General features: G+C 42.8%; 1 protein-coding gene across 1 annotated transcript in view; it reads right to left on the bottom strand.

The window, feature by feature from the left end:
* The window catches only part of asic1b (acid-sensing (proton-gated) ion channel 1b), a 148,801-nt gene that overhangs the window by 93,445 nt on the left and 36,984 nt on the right, over positions 1–18,372 (bottom strand). The gene's annotated exons all lie outside the window — the stretch shown is intronic.

Here is an 18,372-nt window from a genome sequence, read left to right on the forward strand (position 1 = left end):
AGTAAATATTGCATTTGTTGGCGGCTATATTCATCTGGGGATTAATACACATGTTGGTGTGCGAGGGACTGTTAACAGCACGGCACATAGACATACAGTAAGCTTTATCAGGCTTTAAATACACAAAAAAATAAGTGTAATTATAAGGATCAAATCATTGTTGCTTTTTCATGAGGTTTTTCAATTAAAAAAAAAATATATATATATATATATCTCAGTATGCTAACACTGTAAAATAGTAGTTCACTTCTGTTTATGGTAATGACATAACTGATTGTGAAAAACGCACAGCAGCTCTACCACTAGTTTTTAAAGGGCGCCACAAAAACAAGCCCCAGGTGGTTAATACATTTTCAGCATCGTGAGGAATTGATGTTTCAGGGGAGCAATTGTGCTGTGTGCTGTTGTGCCCTGTGTGTGTGAATGTGTAAGACTGAGAGAGACAGATAACTGCTGAGTGCGTTGCCACCAGCCGTGAAGAAGATAAAGAGGGAGGAGGAGAAGATGCATGTAGAGGGAAATCAGGGAAAAAGGACAAACAGCCCAGAGACGGCCCAAGCACCGAGGCATATGGCAGTGATGGAGATAATACCCAGCAGTGGGCCGTTGTGGCTGGAGGCTTGTGGGCCAGCCAGGCTCGGGGCTGCTACTTAAAGCAGCCATTGGACTTTTTTATTTGTTGTTTATGTGGATGTTTTCAAGGTGTTAGTGGCAAGACAAAATAGTGGGGCTATAATAAATCCCTCGCAAAGCAGACAACCTAATGGTGGTTGGGCTTAATATATAGCCTCATATATGATCACAGATTCATTAGTGGCATACTCTTGTGAATAATGCAAACTAAAAAAAAAAAAAGGCTAGCTTAAAGGCTAGGCTTGGGCCGGTTTAAAAATGTTAAAACCGGTTTGTATTAAGCCAAACATCGGACCAGACTGGTATACTGACTTTAACCACTAGTTGTCGCACTTGCCACAGCAGCAAGTGAAACATCCGGCCTTTTTACACAGAAGATCGTGCTGGCAACGAGAGTCAAAAATATGCCGCGATCGCACCGTTGAAAAAGAACTTTGCTTTGCGACAAAAATTGTCTCTTTTTACAAAGCATCCCAGCTTTGCAGAACCAGAGAGGCGGATCCGGCGCCCCAAGCAGTGTGTCGTAAATACGATTAGCTTGAGGCTTCAAAACAACAATGATAGGTGAACTTTTGCTCGTCTTGCATATTTACACGATTCTTCAATTGCAAGCGAAGTTGTTGTCCATCATATATGGGTCGATGCATACAATGGCGGATACTCGCGGCGGCTCCGTTAGTCTGTTTATAAATAAACACAATAGTATGTTCATCACTTGTCATTATTGCTGCTCATTACTAATGCAAGACACGTTGGGTTTAGTGCCGTGACGGCGTCGGCACAGGTCGCTGATGTTTTGAATATTCCAGAACGTGTGATAAGGACAAATGCCGGTTCAACCGGTTTGCATAAATCAAACCGGTTTAGCCCCGTACACCGAACCGGACCGGTTCGGTTTAGCCCCGTACACCGAACCGGACCGGTGAAACCGGAAATGGGCCCAACTCTATCAAAGGCTTAATCTAGAATTAACAATACCCTTACATTGTGCAACGATAATATCTGAGCAGTGTCTTGTGTTGTATAATGTGTTGCACATTGTGTTTTCTGTTTTGCACACAGGCAGCATGCCTTAGATTTGATAGACAGGGGGAACTGGCCTCTAGAGGCAATGCTGTTATTATGCATGGCAACTCTGTGTGCACCGGGAACATCCAGCATGGGACTGTAAGTAACTAGATGAATGTCTAACAAGGCGCCACTGACAAATAACCTGCCTGCTCAGTTAATTCAAGTTGATCTACACAGCCCATGTTCAGATACAATCTAACAGCTTCATAAATAACAGCGGGAGACCATCAATTAAATCTACACAGCTTGGCCCAAGCTCCCAAACCTTATTATGAGGGAAAATAGTGTTGGATAAGTAACCATTTACCATAAACTGTGCATCCTTGCGGTGGTGGGTCTATAAAAGCAAATGCAGCAAACAGCACTTGTGATTTCAGAGAAGCATCCTGATGCTGATTGAGCTAAGAAATCCAGTTGAAGCCAATCATGTGGAAGAGAGACAAATAGCATGGGAAGCCTTTCAGCATGCAAATTAAGTTACAGTTATCATCAGGGTGATGAGGAGACGCGAGCTGTAATGTGATAATCACTGCACTTGACTTTGCTTATGTCACAAAATAGGAAAGACAACTAGCAAGAGGAGGTTATAAATAAATACTCCCACACGCACAGTTTTCACTTATCAACTGACAAATTTTATAAGAACTTTTTTCACTTGACTGAAAAATCCCTGACTCTCTGCACCTGACAACTTTTACCTTCATCAATCTTTTTTTTTTCTTACATGGATTTTCGTGGCCTTGGGGTGATTTTCATTACAAATCCACAGAACTTCCACTTCCACTTGAGGTCTAATCATCTCGAGTAACTCCAGCATGTGTGCGGGGGCGTGCAGGGTACGGTCCAAATTTGCCGGTCTTCCCGGTGAGTCAATAAATGCTCCTTGGAGGTTTGCTTAAGTAGAGCCACTGGCATCCTGACATATTACTCCACGGCTAACAGAGTCTAGGGACAAGATTGGTGTTTCACAATAACCCAGTACTGGATTGTCGATAGACTTACTGTGGGGGGTTACAGGGAGGCAGCTTTATATTTCCAGGAATGCGATTTCTTGGAAGGTGAACCGTGAACGACGGATATCTAGCATTACACATTGGTAAACCAGTGGTGGAATGAAAGTGGTAGATTGTGGATAATGGTTATACCATGTCCCAATGCAAATTACATACAAACAATGCACTAATCCGAATGCTGAATCGCTATCTGTGCCAATACTGATCTAACTAATCCCACTGGCCAGCTGTAACCAGTTCACACTAAACAGCCTATATTTGATTTTCTTAAGATTGTTATAAAACTTTTACTAATTTTACAAACGTTGTACACAGTGTATCAGCATCTCAATTTAGAGAGATTAATTGTGTTAAAGATGAGGAGCACATCACATTGATACTCGGCCAGCAGCTGAAGTTTTTGGAATCCAACTCAGCGTCAGAGATAAAGAAGGATTCGTGCATCCCAAATGCCAAAATCAGTGCAAGGATGGAGAAGTGGATGCAGCAATATGGATATAAATATCTAACTTTGATCCAAGAAAAAGGCAAAAACATGATGTGCTACTGTGAAAAACCTGTCTGATCAAGTGTTTAGACACTAAAGAAGGATTACAAAAACCTATGCTTGTATGTCTTCATGATAGTATTTTTTTTTTTTTTTTTTTAAGTTAAACCCACAATACCTGTGTGAGATTTGGGGTAGAAAAATCGAATTTCAAACCAACACTTTGCATTGCTTTGAGAACGTTGTTACAGTGAATGAGCTGTAACAGATGCTACTATTAGCACCTTTAGGTGTTTATCTCTGACTCCTTGACACATATTATGTTTGGCATCCTGTGCACACCTCAGCTTGATGTGAACTTAACACTCAGTTCACACTGCACACACACACACACACACACACACACACACACACACACACACACTGCACACGTCAGAGATACATTGTGAGACCCCCACAAGCACCGATAAACAAACATCAGAACACAAACACAACAGGGGGTACATCCAAACAAGGTGTACATCAATGCTAACGCACACAGTCGCACCCCCCCCCCCCCCCCCCCCCCACGTCTGCCGACCAGTCCCTCTGCTCTGTCTGGTCCCTGCCCATCTGATTCCCTCTGTCTGCCCCTCGTATCTGCCTTCCTGCTTTCCTTTCTGATTTCTTTCAACCCCTCTGTATCTCTCCGTCTCATCTCCCTCTACCCCTTCGCTGTCTATGTCTAAATCCGTCTGCTTACTCCCAGGCCTTCTGCACATAGTTGACGTTTGGAGAGAGAGAGAAAAAAAAATGGTCCCAGCGTTTTTACTGAATTTGACAGCTGACATGATCCCATCTCTCTCTCGGGGGCCAAACACTCATAAATATTTCAACTACACGGTAAAAGTAGACATAGATCAAATTGGACGGTTTAACCGATTGCTAGGAGAGGTGACCCTAATTAAGATGCATGGCAAAAAGATTCCATAAGACAACAGACTGACTGTGTGTATCCTTGCTCTCCATCTGTCCGTTTTATCAAATCCCCACTCTTCCTTTCCCGACTGCCTCTCTCTGCAGTCATTAGTCGTTCCTTTCCAAGCAGCTACCAACATGACTTTCTTGTTTCTCGGTCTGTCTGCTGTCCCGGCTAAATAACCGTCATCTCGGTCTGCCTGGCAGTCTGACAGTTTTGCTCGCATGCTGGCCCCAGCTGTTCACAAGGCCATTAGTCCCCCAACATGTTTTCTTGTTCAAAAGTCGTCCGACTTAAAAGCTCCTGTATTACAGAGAGGGGACAGAAGGATTCACACACAGACACAATCTCAGTGAGGGCTTGTATCTTCATCTCTCCTACATGCACAGTCACATTAAAGGCCCTGCGACTTCTGTCAAACAAGTTTGCAGACTTGATTGGTGCTTAGAAACTTGTGCACACTCCCAAAGTCGTATACGGCTCCTACTGTTATCAATGCTATGGACCCAGATAGTTCCTGTCTGACTGCCGGCTGGCTGATAAACAGCCCGCGATGCTCCATTTTGAAACAACAGAGCAGGGAAATGTTCCCTGCCTCGGAGCCACAAACTGATAACAAAGACAGAGTCGTTGTGGTCGGAGCCAAAGACGAGCCAAAAAACAACATTTTCGAAGCGATAAGACCGGTTATAGTTTGGAGGGAGATTAAGGATAAAGACAGCGCTGCTTATGAAATCATCCAGTGATCAATATCATGAATAAATATCCTGTTGTATTGCACAATTGACATGCACTGCAATACCAGACACAAGTCTTTGTGCTTTATTTAGCGGGAAATCAGTACACATAAGCATTTGAATCTAAATGTTTCATCTAAAATAGAGTTAATCAAAGGAGGAGTCATGTCTGCATGTAATATTTTCATATTCATTTCTTCCAGTAAAGACAGCGTTAGCAAAGCGTAGAAGTCCCTCCTCCTAATGTATTGTGGGTGGATTCTAACCAGCTAAGTCAGACTAGAATAAAATGCTCATAGTTGGCCGATCTATAGGAACACTCAGACACTCTACAGGTACTACAAATAAAAAAAGATGGGACTCTCTACATTATGCATTTATCTCTCATTAAACCTTTCCAAAGGTCGAGTGAGTGTATACAGCCGCTGTCTGTGAGCACAGCTGCAGCTGCTCTGCCCAGCTGCGGTGGATGAAGCTGTGGCTTTGGGACGGGACCATTGCTCGTACTGCGGCTGCGGCTGCGGTGATGGTGCTATGGATACGACTACCGTAATGGTACTGTGGCTACTCTTTACCGTTCCCATTAACATTACCTGGGAAAGCATGAGAGAGCGACGATAACGGCTAGACAAGGTTTTTGTCTCTGAATTTATTGACGACTTAAATCATTAAGGGAAAACTTGGAAGTATATCCGGTACACAAAAACTAGACAAAGATGAAAGTATGTCAATGTTTTTATAGAGATTCTCTAATATTCTAAATATTCCCTGGGTGGCCTTGTGTTTCCCCCTTCAAGCTTGGGTCCTCTACCAGACCTTGGGTCCTCTACCAGAGGCCTGGGAGCCCGAGGGGTTAATCTTGACTGCACTCTTCTGGACAGAGACCTCAGATCTCGTTCCTGGATCCACTGTCCCAGTTTGGGGGTTAGAGCCACGAGTGCTCCTCTTTCAGACCTTGGTATTGCAATATATGCGATCTCACAGCCTTCCCTCCTCTCCTCTAGTGTTTTTTTCTTCAATCCTCCCCGTGTTATTTCATCATTGCTCCATCCACTTAATCTTACCTACCTTCTTCTGCATTCATGCCCTTCTCTCTAAGCTCACCTCTGTTTTTCTGCGACGATGAATACGAGATGGGGGTCAGCTTGTTGATGCTGGTGTCGGTAAAATCTTATCAGCTTACCACAGCTCTGGAGAAGTCACAACAGAGCACCTGTAATATGCCCTCTCTCTCTCTCTCTCAAAGCTACATTTGGCAACCACGCATACAGCAGGAGAAGGCGAGGCTTAGATTCAACATCTATCCCTTCCCGGATGTTTCTGCACGCCAGCTGCAAGGGTGCTAAATGACACTACAAAAGAACAGCAGGCCTCATCGCTCCCCGTGTGTATGGAGATGAGGCTTTCACTTTCTTGCAGCAGTGGATCAAAGTACAGCAAGGGCCTTATGGGAAATCACTCAAAATCTGCGACTAAAGATTCTCTTCACGAGAGGAATCAACAGCGCTCCTACTTTTCAGAAACACTGTTATAACTGATGATTGCTTATAATGCCCGAAGAGCCCTCGCAAAGCGTACGCCCCTGCTGTGTGTAGGAGTGTGCATCTCTCAGGCTTAGCGATGACCCGAACAGAAGCAAGACATTTGGAGACTGCAATTACCGCATGTCGTATATATGTAAAAGCTTAGCATTTTATTCTCTTTTATACTTAATATCAGCTTTTACTTCTTCATGTGTATACCTGCAATAGCCACTTTATTAGGTATAGTGCATCGTTATGTAGGATGAGTCAGGATATGAGTCGTCCTACACTAGAAATGCTTAAAGATTTCTCTAAACAGAGATTTATGGATGATGTTCATTTTATTGTCAATGGATGATAAGCAGATGTATTGAAGTGTGATATCTGCCACTGTAAAACCCTGGGATTGTTTCCATATTGATATGAATCATTGTTTATCTGCACCAGACAAGTTGAGTGCGAAAGCAAATACTTAAAGGGATACTTCACCCATTTGCATTAAGCTTTGTGTCATTGGAAACCCGGTAGTGTTTTTGAATGGTAGTGCATCAGTCCCTCCTTTTTTCCCCAGAGACGGGAGGTCTCCGTAGTTCTATTCTGAAATTGGCCTCCGTGGCAGAAAATATCGTCTTTTTGCATCATTGGAGGCTACTTTGGTTAGAGGGGGTGAGACAACAACACTAGTTCCTCATGTTTTCAACCCGCCTACAGGGGGCGGCACCCACTGAGGCTACAGACCTATTACAGACCAGTGGTGGGACCCACTGTGTCTACAGACCTATTAGACCAGAGGTGGGACCCATTTTAGACTACAGACCTATTAGACCAGTGGTGGGGCCCACTGTGTCTACAGACCTATTAGACCAGTGGTGGGACCCATTGAGACTACAGACCTATTATAGATCAGTAGGGACTTGCAGAAACTAAAAGTCAGCTTGGAAGCTTGCACCTGCAGAGCTGTGCATTGTGGGAACTGTTGTCTTCCATCCACATGCGCCAAATAGTCACTGTCTGCCTTTTCTCGGTCAAGAAGGCACCAAATCAGAAATTAATTTTCCATTGCGACTACATATATGGCCCACTTCCAATACAGATTCATGTTTCCACCGGTGAAGTTTCCCTTTAAGGAGCAGGTGCACATGGGGTACCTCATAAAGTGACAACTGAGTGTAAATAATTGATTTTCAAAAGTGAATATTGTATTTTTTTTTTCTTTCTTGGCACCTCTTCATGCAGGTCAGAGGTCACAATAACATCCCCGGAGCTTTAAAGGACTTGGTGTCTTGCAAAGGACACATCAGAATGAATGCCATCAAAGGTTGAACTCAAAGTTACACAACACTGTTGTTTACTGTGAAGATTTTCTATTAAATATGGATAAAGTCTTTCTCTAGATGTGGCTGACTGTCCCGGCATCACGCCTCCTCGGAGAGCAGAGCTGAGCAGGTTCATATGGTCCCGCTGTCGCTCAGGTCCCACTGTTATGACAGTGATACATTGTAATGGTGATACTTTTTAGCCATTGCCCTTTTTATACTGTCCGTCCCCGAGCTGAACATTCTTTATCAAAATAGTCCCTTGTTCCCCATCTCTCTTTTAACATTCCCACCGTCTTTCTCTTTTTTGCTTTCCAGCTTCTCTCTATCCTCTCGTTTGGACATTTCTCCGGAGACGTGCGACAGACTGTAATGGAATTTTTCTATCATCAATCTAAGGGAGGGGTGATGCATGGCTCCAATTTCCTCCAGCTGGAGCCACCTGAGCGGCTGAATCACTGTTGGGTCCGGCGACGGTGCAGCAATGGCCTTGAGACCCAAACGAGAAAGCAAGAGAGACCACGGGAGAGAGAGAGAGAGAGAGAGAGAAGTTAAGAGGGAGCATTTAAAGAAGAGAAAGACGGGAAGATAAGAAGGGAATACAAGGAAGAGAGTTTGTCAAGATAGACAGACTATCTGCAGCATCTCACACTCACTTGTATGACCATAAAGGCAGAAACACCCAGGAGCACATCGATACCATTTCTTCTCATTTAAGTGCAGCCGAGATATGTTGTCTATTAGCCTGCTGAGGCGATGGCATATTGAGTTTATACCGCTCACTGTTCCTCACACTTTCTCCTCCTCCCCCCCCGAAACTCGGTGCTCTGTCCACCGGCCGTGAAAAACGTCCAAAATTTAATAGACCCGTGGCAGGTGAGCCCAGACTAAATTGGACACAGAGCCCAACAATAATAAGACAACTCCTTAAAGAGTGAGGGAGTGAGAGAGCAACCAGGGAGTGAGGGGGTGAAGTAAATGAAAGGAGCGGCCACCTGTAGGTCACTATTCCCCCTTTTACTAACGGAGAGAGAGCCGTTATTAGCCTGTCAGTGTGACTGATTGACCGGCCCCGCCGAGGAGCACCCCCCCCCCCCCCCCCCTCCCGTACCGAGAACAACACAGTTAACACTGCACCGAGTACTGAAATGTCGAGGTGGCGCTCGCCCAGTAATGGTCGTAAACAAGCGAGTCACTTCTGAAGGGCATAGCGTGACAGAGGCGATGCATCCTGATTGTTTATCTCTTTATCAGTTTTCCTGTCCTCTGTGGGACACATCTGGGGAAGTTTGTCTCGACACCTAGGTCTGGCTGTGGGGGCCACGGCGTCAGGCAACTCTATCAGAGAAAAACATCCCAGCGTGAGGCAACGCCTGCAGGCTATCGATGGCACACAACAACAAAAAGATTCAGGTAAAGCTAAACGGGGAGATTTTGTTTGCAGTGGGTTTGAAGGAAAAGAGAGAGGAGGTGGTTTCTTCCATGAACAGAAAGTGCCTGAGGAGGAGAGACAGGCACACAGACGGGGAAGGGAAGGGAGGCTCTGTATGAAGAGTAGGGTTAAAACGTCCAATGAAAACAATGTGGAAATGATTCATGAGTGACACACAGTCAGGAGACAGGGGTGTTGGGAAAACCCATCCCCAGGACGGCGATAGGCGTCTCTTCACACAAAGCAAAATGAATTTAAAGTCACTACGACGCATCACAGAAGAAGCAGTCAAAAAAGGGTCGACGGTCACATTTGGAAGGATGATGTTCGTCTATGGTTTCAGAGCATCAATTTATTATACTCGAGGTTAAGCAAGGTAGAGTGTCTGCGTACTGCCAGACATTCAAGGGTAAAGTAAAATGGACACATTTTATTGATAACTTTGTCTGAGTGGTCGGGTCGCCAGCCAAAAAAAAAAAAGAAGAAGAAAGAACAAAAGCAGGCAGCGTTTCATCTAAGACTGTTTCTTCAAATACAATAAATGCTTCTTTATTTCAATCTCTTCTGATGTCTCTTGTGCTGGTTAACGTTTCAATCCAGGGCCTAAGAGCACTTTGCATGTCTTATGCATGCTGACAAGAGCAGCGTGGAAGATTATAAGAGTGTATCACTGACATAAATACCTTCCTTTTTGGGTCTTAGTGATCTACACAGTACAAGTCTTCTCAGATCTATATGACAAAATCGAATTAACAACAAATGTAAGCGTTTTCTGACTACTTGAGTTTCCTAAGAAACAAGGCCACAAGCGGTCGCATAGTTGTAAAACATAAATATATAAATTTAAATCACTGTTGAAGATATGAAAAGGAGGCCAACACAAGGAGTACCCTCTTCTATCTTGAAATATTCTGTGTTAACAAATTAAACCGGCAACGATATCAGACTATTAAGAGACGACTATAAAGAGAATATACTACTCTCATTCCACAACAAACCACCCAAATCTGACTAATTCCAGTTTCCATTCAGAGTTTAATGTAGAAATCTAATTATTGGAGGTGTTCAGGGACATTTCTGTATGACTGACCCTGTATTTGCCTTGTAATTATTCTCCAGATTATTCTTCAGGGGCTCAGGACCAGAGTTCGTTGACGTGGCAAAATGGAAAAAAAATATATTCATTAATTTTCAGCCGTTTTTCTCCCCTCCCCTTCAGTCAGTTCTATTCGCCCACCCACACAACCACACACACCTCTGACTCATCCAACACTCACCTTGACACCGACTCCACACAGAAACAGGTGCAAAGCAAATCGGATATTAAAAGGTATTCTTCTCATTCACTCTTTCCAATTGAAGGGAATCTGTTGGAAAACAGTCTTACATGTTTTATCCGCGTGGTCCTGAAAGGCAAACACTTATTTCAAGGCTCAACACTAACTTTTAGGTCGCCATTTTTAGTCATGAACATACTATGCAGTAATGCATCAGGTTGATAATGAAAATGTGACATAAAAGAAAACAGCTTCATTACACTAAGCAAACAAAATTCTTTGTCGTTTGTGTTTTTATCTGATACTACAGAATTACAGAAATAGTGCAGCAGTTAAAAATATACCCAGCAAGTCAGAAGTTGCTTGTTTATCCACTTATCTCTTTCCAATGTTGGCGATGATTCTCACCAAACATTCATTGGCCTTTCAGCATTGAAGTCCTACATTGTGAGCCCCTGTAGTGACACCAACAACAGCTTGTTAATCATCTCTACATTCAGAGATGACCTCCAGACTGTCTTGATTCTGCTTAGGCAGCTGGATCGATCCTCACATAAAGCTAAAGAGACTGGGGTGCATGATTTGCTCCGTGGTGTGTTAGGCAACCAAAGGCTGGTTGCCAATTTAAAAAAATAAAATAAATGTTTATTCATTCACAAAAAAATATTCTAAATTGGGAACAAGATATTCGAGCAACAAGGTCGTTTTTCATCCTCCTCTAGTCTGGTCTGCACAGCCCTGGATGTGGTATCGTTAAATACTGCATTATGTACATCTACTCACTTACAATCTTTCTACATTGTGCAATAGGAACGTGCAACACGTTCAATAATAATAAACTTTAAATAAACAGCTCTGTGCTACAGGGGGGCGGAGCTTCAGGGAGCTGCAGACTGAGCCAGCATGTCGTCTGAAACAGCCAAACCACGGCTCATTGACTGCAGTTCACTTTTGCTGCTGGATGCTGGATACACTAGCGTAACAATCACATTCTTCTTCATGAGCATTTGACTACATGGGCACTGCACTAGTAAGTCAAAAATCCTGAAAATATGAACTTAAGGGAAAACAATAATCACGTCAGTGTTAATGTCCTGATAATAAAAAAAGTTGCAACTTTAAAACATAAATAGCGTAAAACGTGCAACATCATCACCTTTCCCAAAGGGAGATTGGTACAACGGTGCAATGATTTGTACGTAAATGATTGTACATTTTTAAAGTTTGCTTTAAGATTCCTAATCACTTGTAATCACACACAATACTTACACTACTGTAGTTGGGGTGCAGTGACAGTAAGGTTGTTGTTTTTTTATAAATCAGCATGCAGGAAGATTTGGCACAAGTAGCCTATACATAACCCCAGGCTTATGATGACCAGCACTAGGCACCTCTATATGTACACACACACACACACACACACACACACACACACACACACACACACACACACACACACACTCTTAGAGGCCATCTGGCCGAACTGGTATAGCTCGTCTGAATATATTCCCCCGGCTCCAGGACCTCCTCCTCTTTTGCATCACCCTTTCAAGTTTTAATAAGATAACTTCCACCATTTCTCCCCCCCCGCTCGCATTATTTATTTATTTATTTTTTCTTTTATATTTAATCTCCGCCGTCGGGACACTAGTTCAGGCTGTCAAGTGAGACGGAGTGAAGGAGGAAGAAGAGCGAGGGAGAGAGAGAGTGGGGCCAAGTGATCCCTGTCCGGTGCAATCTTCTGCGCTTTAATGAAGTCCAATCTGTGAACACTCCGCGGTCGCGTACCCCGAGGCGATCATCGGCCGTCTGCGACGCAGAGGAACACATAATAAGCGGATGGATAGCTCCACTGGTCCGATGCCTTTGAAACGTTGCAACAGTACATGAAAGAGAGTACACTTGTTTCATATTCTTTTGTGTGATCAAACACTCTTTTAAGGTGAGAAACTCAAAGGAAGACAGATAGTAAATCACAATCTCGAGGTTCGCCTGCTTTGTCGGAATGACTTTATGTCCGACGCGGTTGTTTTTCTGCAACACAAAAACGATGCAAAAACGTCCACTCACAAATGGCATTGCTTCAGCGTCGCCATCACTCCAACAGCTGCTGCTCGAGCAAGTTACACAAAACAAAGTTCATCTTAGGCTTCTGTGATTCATTTCTAGCATACACAAACACACATTATGTATCAATCATACCAATTTGACTGCACTGAAAATGCCTTTCCTTCACTCACAGTGCACAAACTATCATTATCACTCACCCAGATACTGAAGACAACCATTCCAAACTTGAATCACTTCAATATAGTGCCTTATTAAATCTGTTTGGAAGAAATATCGCCCTCACTCAAAATACCGATCATAGACTGGAGCTTTAAAAAGTTCCCCTTCATTTCTCCGTATATCTGGGATCTGAGATCTAAGATCCATTACTTCTTTGTACTCATTCAGAACATCTCTTTTTTTATTTACCTGCAAGCAAATAGTTGCTGTAAATATTTTCCTCATGTTTGATTTTTGTTTTGTATTATATACCCAAATATTTGGTATATTTTTCTCTGGCCTCTTCATAATTGTGCACTGTATTACATATGGAGGTTATACTCAATAGGGAGTTTGTGGGGGCGGGTGAGGGAGAGCTTTAGCGAGTGTGAATGTGCATGTGTTGTCTTCGCCTTGTGTCTCGAGGACGCCCTTGAAAACAAGATGATGCATCTCAAAGGGTTATCCTCGAAACAATACATTTGAAATTTCAAATCACTCTGTTGTAGTCATCAGTAACATATTCTGTTGTTTTCTTTCTCGTCACATCAACGCAGACAATGCACTATCAATACAAAGCAGGCCTCAATCAATTTAATACACGACTGCCAGTTGAATATCTGATTGGACTTTGTTTTCACCTTCAGGACTGATATAAAAAAAGGAGGGGGGGAAATACCGCGCTGATTTACGAGAATTACTGACAGAGAGAAGTCTTTTCAGTTACTAAAACTCAACTGATGACCCGGTGGTAGTAAATACACGGGCACGGTGAATGAGCCGACGTCGTGAGAGAGGTTTATTGAATTTATGCACACATTTTCAAGATGAATGTGTGAAGCCAAAATGATACGGGGGTAATTACAGCGATCGTTTAAACCTTGACAGACTAATTGGGGTTCAGCTCTTGTCAAACCCTTCAGCACTTAATCAAAAGATACAAGTGTACTCGCACTCGTGTCAAACACGAGAAAAAGGTCCTTTTTGACATTTCTCTTGCACATGCAGCCTTCAATCTGCGGAGACAACCGAAGGCTTCGACCTTTGTGACCTTACGGCAGTGCAATCAACATTTACTTGTAACCTCCCAAAACACTATTCTACTCCAGTTACGGGTTTTCCTACATTGCCCACAATGCCTTTTTAACAATCTGGACTGTGGTGTGACCAATTGCCAATACCCTTTGCTATCTATCAGTCGCAGGGAAACCGTTGTATTTACAGTTGCGGCTCCATCGTCTAGAATGTCTGCAAACAAACACAATTAAAAGGCCGTTTCCTCCTCATCTCTCTCTTTCTGTCTGGTAAGCACATTGTAGTGGATCTAGTTTTCCATCCACGGTTGACAGAACAAGTTTTTCTCAACTTGACATCATTATTGATGCAAGGGCCACTGGTGTAAACTCATGAAGCTTCTTATGGGTGTGCTTTGGCACAGGAATGACAGTAGATTTCCAGAAGGTAAGGATTTCTTGGTTACAGTCAAATCACACCATATCACAATAAATAACAACTTATGATAGACTTATGAACTGCTGAGACTTCCGTTAGCAGATGTAAAACTCACACAAAGGACCTCGGGAAAGGACATCAATGGGATTTTGGGATTCTATTCTCCCAATTTTTTTTGTCAGTAACTTTCATTACAGAAGTTGATTGTTCTGATTTCACAGTTTAAGAAGTAGCTTGTTTAAAAAACAAAGTTGTTAAAAGTTGTTACCCGTTTGCTATGATCTCAATTAGACATGTAGCCCCACAACTATTGGATGGCAATTGCATTTATGGTTCTCAGAGGTTGAGACGAAAGATGAATGAGTGTGAATGGGATTCTGCTAAAAGACATAATAGAGTAAATAGACCTTGTGTTACAATTTGTCAGGGAAAAGAAAACAAACCTGTTATTCCACCCCTTTACATTCACTTTAAAATGATTCTGTACGCAGAAAAATCTCAGTTCCATTTTTCATCAACATTTATGAAAACAAACCAAAAAATGATACAACCTCTTCAATACAATTCAACACAAAGACTGCTGGCAGCTTGCACAGATACGCCATTAAAACGCCGTGCATAACGCCACCAGAATAGCTGCCGTCAATATTTGCCGTCTGCTGGAGGAGAGTGGTCAATATTGGCTAAGCATCGATATATTTTAAATGAAGAATACATTAGCATGAGTATACACAGAGGCATGTTTGCACTGAATGTCTGGTATATGCACATAATCATCAGTACTTGTCAAGTTGGGAAAAAAAAAACCTCACCAATATGTACAGCTGGGGAACTACAGCTAAAAACAGAATGTGTGTGTGTGTGTGTGTGTCAGTTAGTACAGTACAGGTATCAACTGTGTGATACAATCCTCCAGGGGGATAGATTCATTCACACACACACACACACACACACACACACACACACACACACACACACACACACACACACACACACACACCATCTGGAGATATGCCTCCAACCATCCATTCATGCAGCTACAGTGTCATGCATGGGATAAATTTCCAAAGATAATTTTGAGCTTGTACATATATGTTTTCCTTCTTTATGAATCATTTGAAACGCTGGACTTAAATCTTCACATCTACAACCCTTTATTTAGAGTCAAAGCTCTCTTTCAGCGTGTCTCTTTTTCTAAGATTACCTCGTGGCCTTTTCACCTTCATTTGAGGAGTAAGACATAAAAAAAAGGTTAAAAGGGTAGGAATTAAACCCGGGATATTTATGATACTGGTGATACGCCATGCACTGTAAACACTCTGCTAACAAGGTCTTCCTTTGGTTCTCTTTAGTTCAGCCAAATACCACTCTCCTCGCTCGGCAGAACTTGTTAAATGGGAAAGATGGACAAATGAAAAACCTTGCTTCTTATTATGTCTTGTCTTTGGCACTCCACTCCACATTCGCGTGATGCAAAACCTACCCACTGCTCGCCCCATCCCACACTCTCCTCCCAACTCTCATTGCACCAGCAATACATGAAAAAAGTAGATGTGAAAGCATGGGAGATTTGATGTAATGCCCATCTGACTTCGTCATTGCTAGATTGCAAGAAAGGTGCAGTGAAAGGTGAAGAGAATAAAGAGATGGGGAAAAAAAGATTTAATGTCAGGTTGGAGAAAAAAAAATGGTGACAACAGTGGGAGGGCAGCAGAGTGGGGAAGAAAAGAGTTGAGAGACGGGGCAAACCACAGCAGCGGTGGTGGAAGCAGCTCCTTGGCATTTCTCTAGTGTCCTCTCCGCAGTAGGCCCTTAACAGCAGGGAGAGACGTGTCTTTTGTGTGTTCTCAACTACACGAAGCAGTTAGACACTTTCCCTTCGACAACAGGTCAGCTCAATTGTCTTCGACAAAAGCCATCTAACGTCGTAATAAATGTGCCTGTAATTACCTGTAAGAACATTGAAATTGCAAGTGAAATGAGTGCAGAGATTTTTTGTAAAAAAAAAGCTGTTGGGGTCAGAGTTCAGGATTCAACTGTAGATGGACATCTTTTAGATTATCGGTTAAAGAAAACAACCTACTTCACTATATGGTGATGAGTTGCATGCATTCAAAGTCAGATTGAAATGACAAGACTTGGCCCAAAATCCGAAAATATAAATTCTAGGACATTTTTTTGCGGCAAAAATGGTGTCTATGCCTAGTTACACTCTTCCAATCAGAGGCCATTAGCATTAGTCTCGCCCAGTGCGGTCCCTCTATCATTATACAGGAGAAAGCACCACACTGTCGTCCAGCAAATAAGAGCCAGCAATCAGCTTTAGAGAGGATTCACACGCTGCTCAAAACAGGCTGCATTCATTTCAATTCACAAGGGCTCTCATCACACATTCCCTGATGGCTTTTTTTTTTTAAAACACTTGAGTGACTGATGACAAGATGTTCTGTTCTGAGAGGCAAAACTCTCAGACATCATGAACAAAAACACTCTCAAAAGAGTGAACAAAAAAGTAGCTGGTAAACTATACTACCTCTACATTTAATAATCAAACCTGGGAAACACTGGTTTCAAACAAATCTGCCTTGTTACAGGTGAAACAAATGATTGCTCTTAAATACAACGCAATAGAAACATACTGTATAATAATGCTGTTTATATACGTCCATAATTATTTATGTGTAAAGATAAACTCCGATCTTACTGGTGCTCTGTATTCCTCACACTTCCTCACTATGCACCACATAAATGTAATGGCTGAGCATAGAAGCAGTAAGCTCACCTGCATATCTTTTTATACCGCTACAACCTTTTGCTTCTAAATACATGCACTTGCAAAATGTCATGAGCAATCATTCCTGTGGGTCATCGCTAGAAGTTAACTAAAACCCGCAGTAACTAACAGTAAGGACAGTGAGTAATCCACTTAAGTTAGTTAGATAATACAAAGTTATCACACTAGCATGTATGTGGATTTTGTTCAGTTCCAAACAAAACCCTGAAATTTCTGCTGACACAAACACGCACGAAGCCTCCGAAAACCTGCAGCTAGGAGTGGACAGAGTCTCGAATATATTCGATCTATCACGGTATGCTGCTCTTCGGCTGGCTTTACACGGTGAAACTTTCAGGCAAGGTTTTAGTTGCTTGAAACTGGGTTGCCATTGATTTGCATGGGGTAAAGAAGCCTCCCACAAGTGAGTATGTAGTGGTTTGGTGCTTGCATAGGGACTGTTACAGAGGAAAGTCAGCCGGTCACGTCCACACAAAGGTGTTGCTGACTGTCCCACAAAAACCCGCTCGGGGATCATGGAGTAATGGGCTACATCCATAAAACGGAGCTGTGTCAATGAAATGGATTTTTGCATTGGATTCTCACTAGATAGGTGGTGTAGTGTTTCTGATTGTTTTTCTCAAGTAAGGACTCATCGTACCGGTCTGATTGTATGCATCAACGGGTTAAATTGTGCCTTTATGAAGTGCTTTAGATGTAAAAAAATATTGCCATATACACATTTCTCTCATAAAGGTGATTGTTTATTCCTATTTAAATGCATCAATCGCTTTTGCATTGCTTTCACGCATAACATTTGTTTTTGGCGCAATAAAAGACGAAGACATTTGCAAACTATTCCAACTTAATGGCCAACCCTGTATGTATCGCGATATAGAACCTCAAAATATTGCAATATTATATATAAGCCATATCGCCCAGCCCTACCTGCAGCGGATGACATTTAACACGCTTATGTGAGATGACCCTCAAAAGTCTCCTTGAAATACTTTGCGATATTTATCCGATCTCGGAGAGAAGCAGTGTGTGGGAGGGGATGCGTTCTCTCATGTTGACCTCTGAGACTTTGCTGACACAAACCCTCGGCGGGTGAATACCAAATGCTCTTGCTGCAGGCAAGCCTCCATAGGGCCGTGTCCTCTGAAGCCCATTTCCAGCCTCCTCTACCCCCTGCCTCCTTCCCCGACCACTATAACACAAAGACAGCAGGGTTTTAGCCATCAGGATGAGGCCAGGTTGTCGAGCGGCAGCCTACAGACCACTGTGGTGCTTTCCCTTATTGCCTTCTTTACCATTTCAAGTGGCTCAGTCAAAGCGTCCGGGCTGTACTCGGGAACACTAATGTGAAGCGTAATCAGGACACAAACCACATAGAACCTCTTATTACTGATCCCCGCCTGTTCGTTTCTCT

This window comes from Eutrigla gurnardus (assembly GCF_963514095.1).
Source record: "Eutrigla gurnardus genome assembly, chromosome: 2".
Taxonomy (NCBI): domain Eukaryota; kingdom Metazoa; phylum Chordata; class Actinopteri; order Perciformes; family Triglidae; genus Eutrigla; species Eutrigla gurnardus.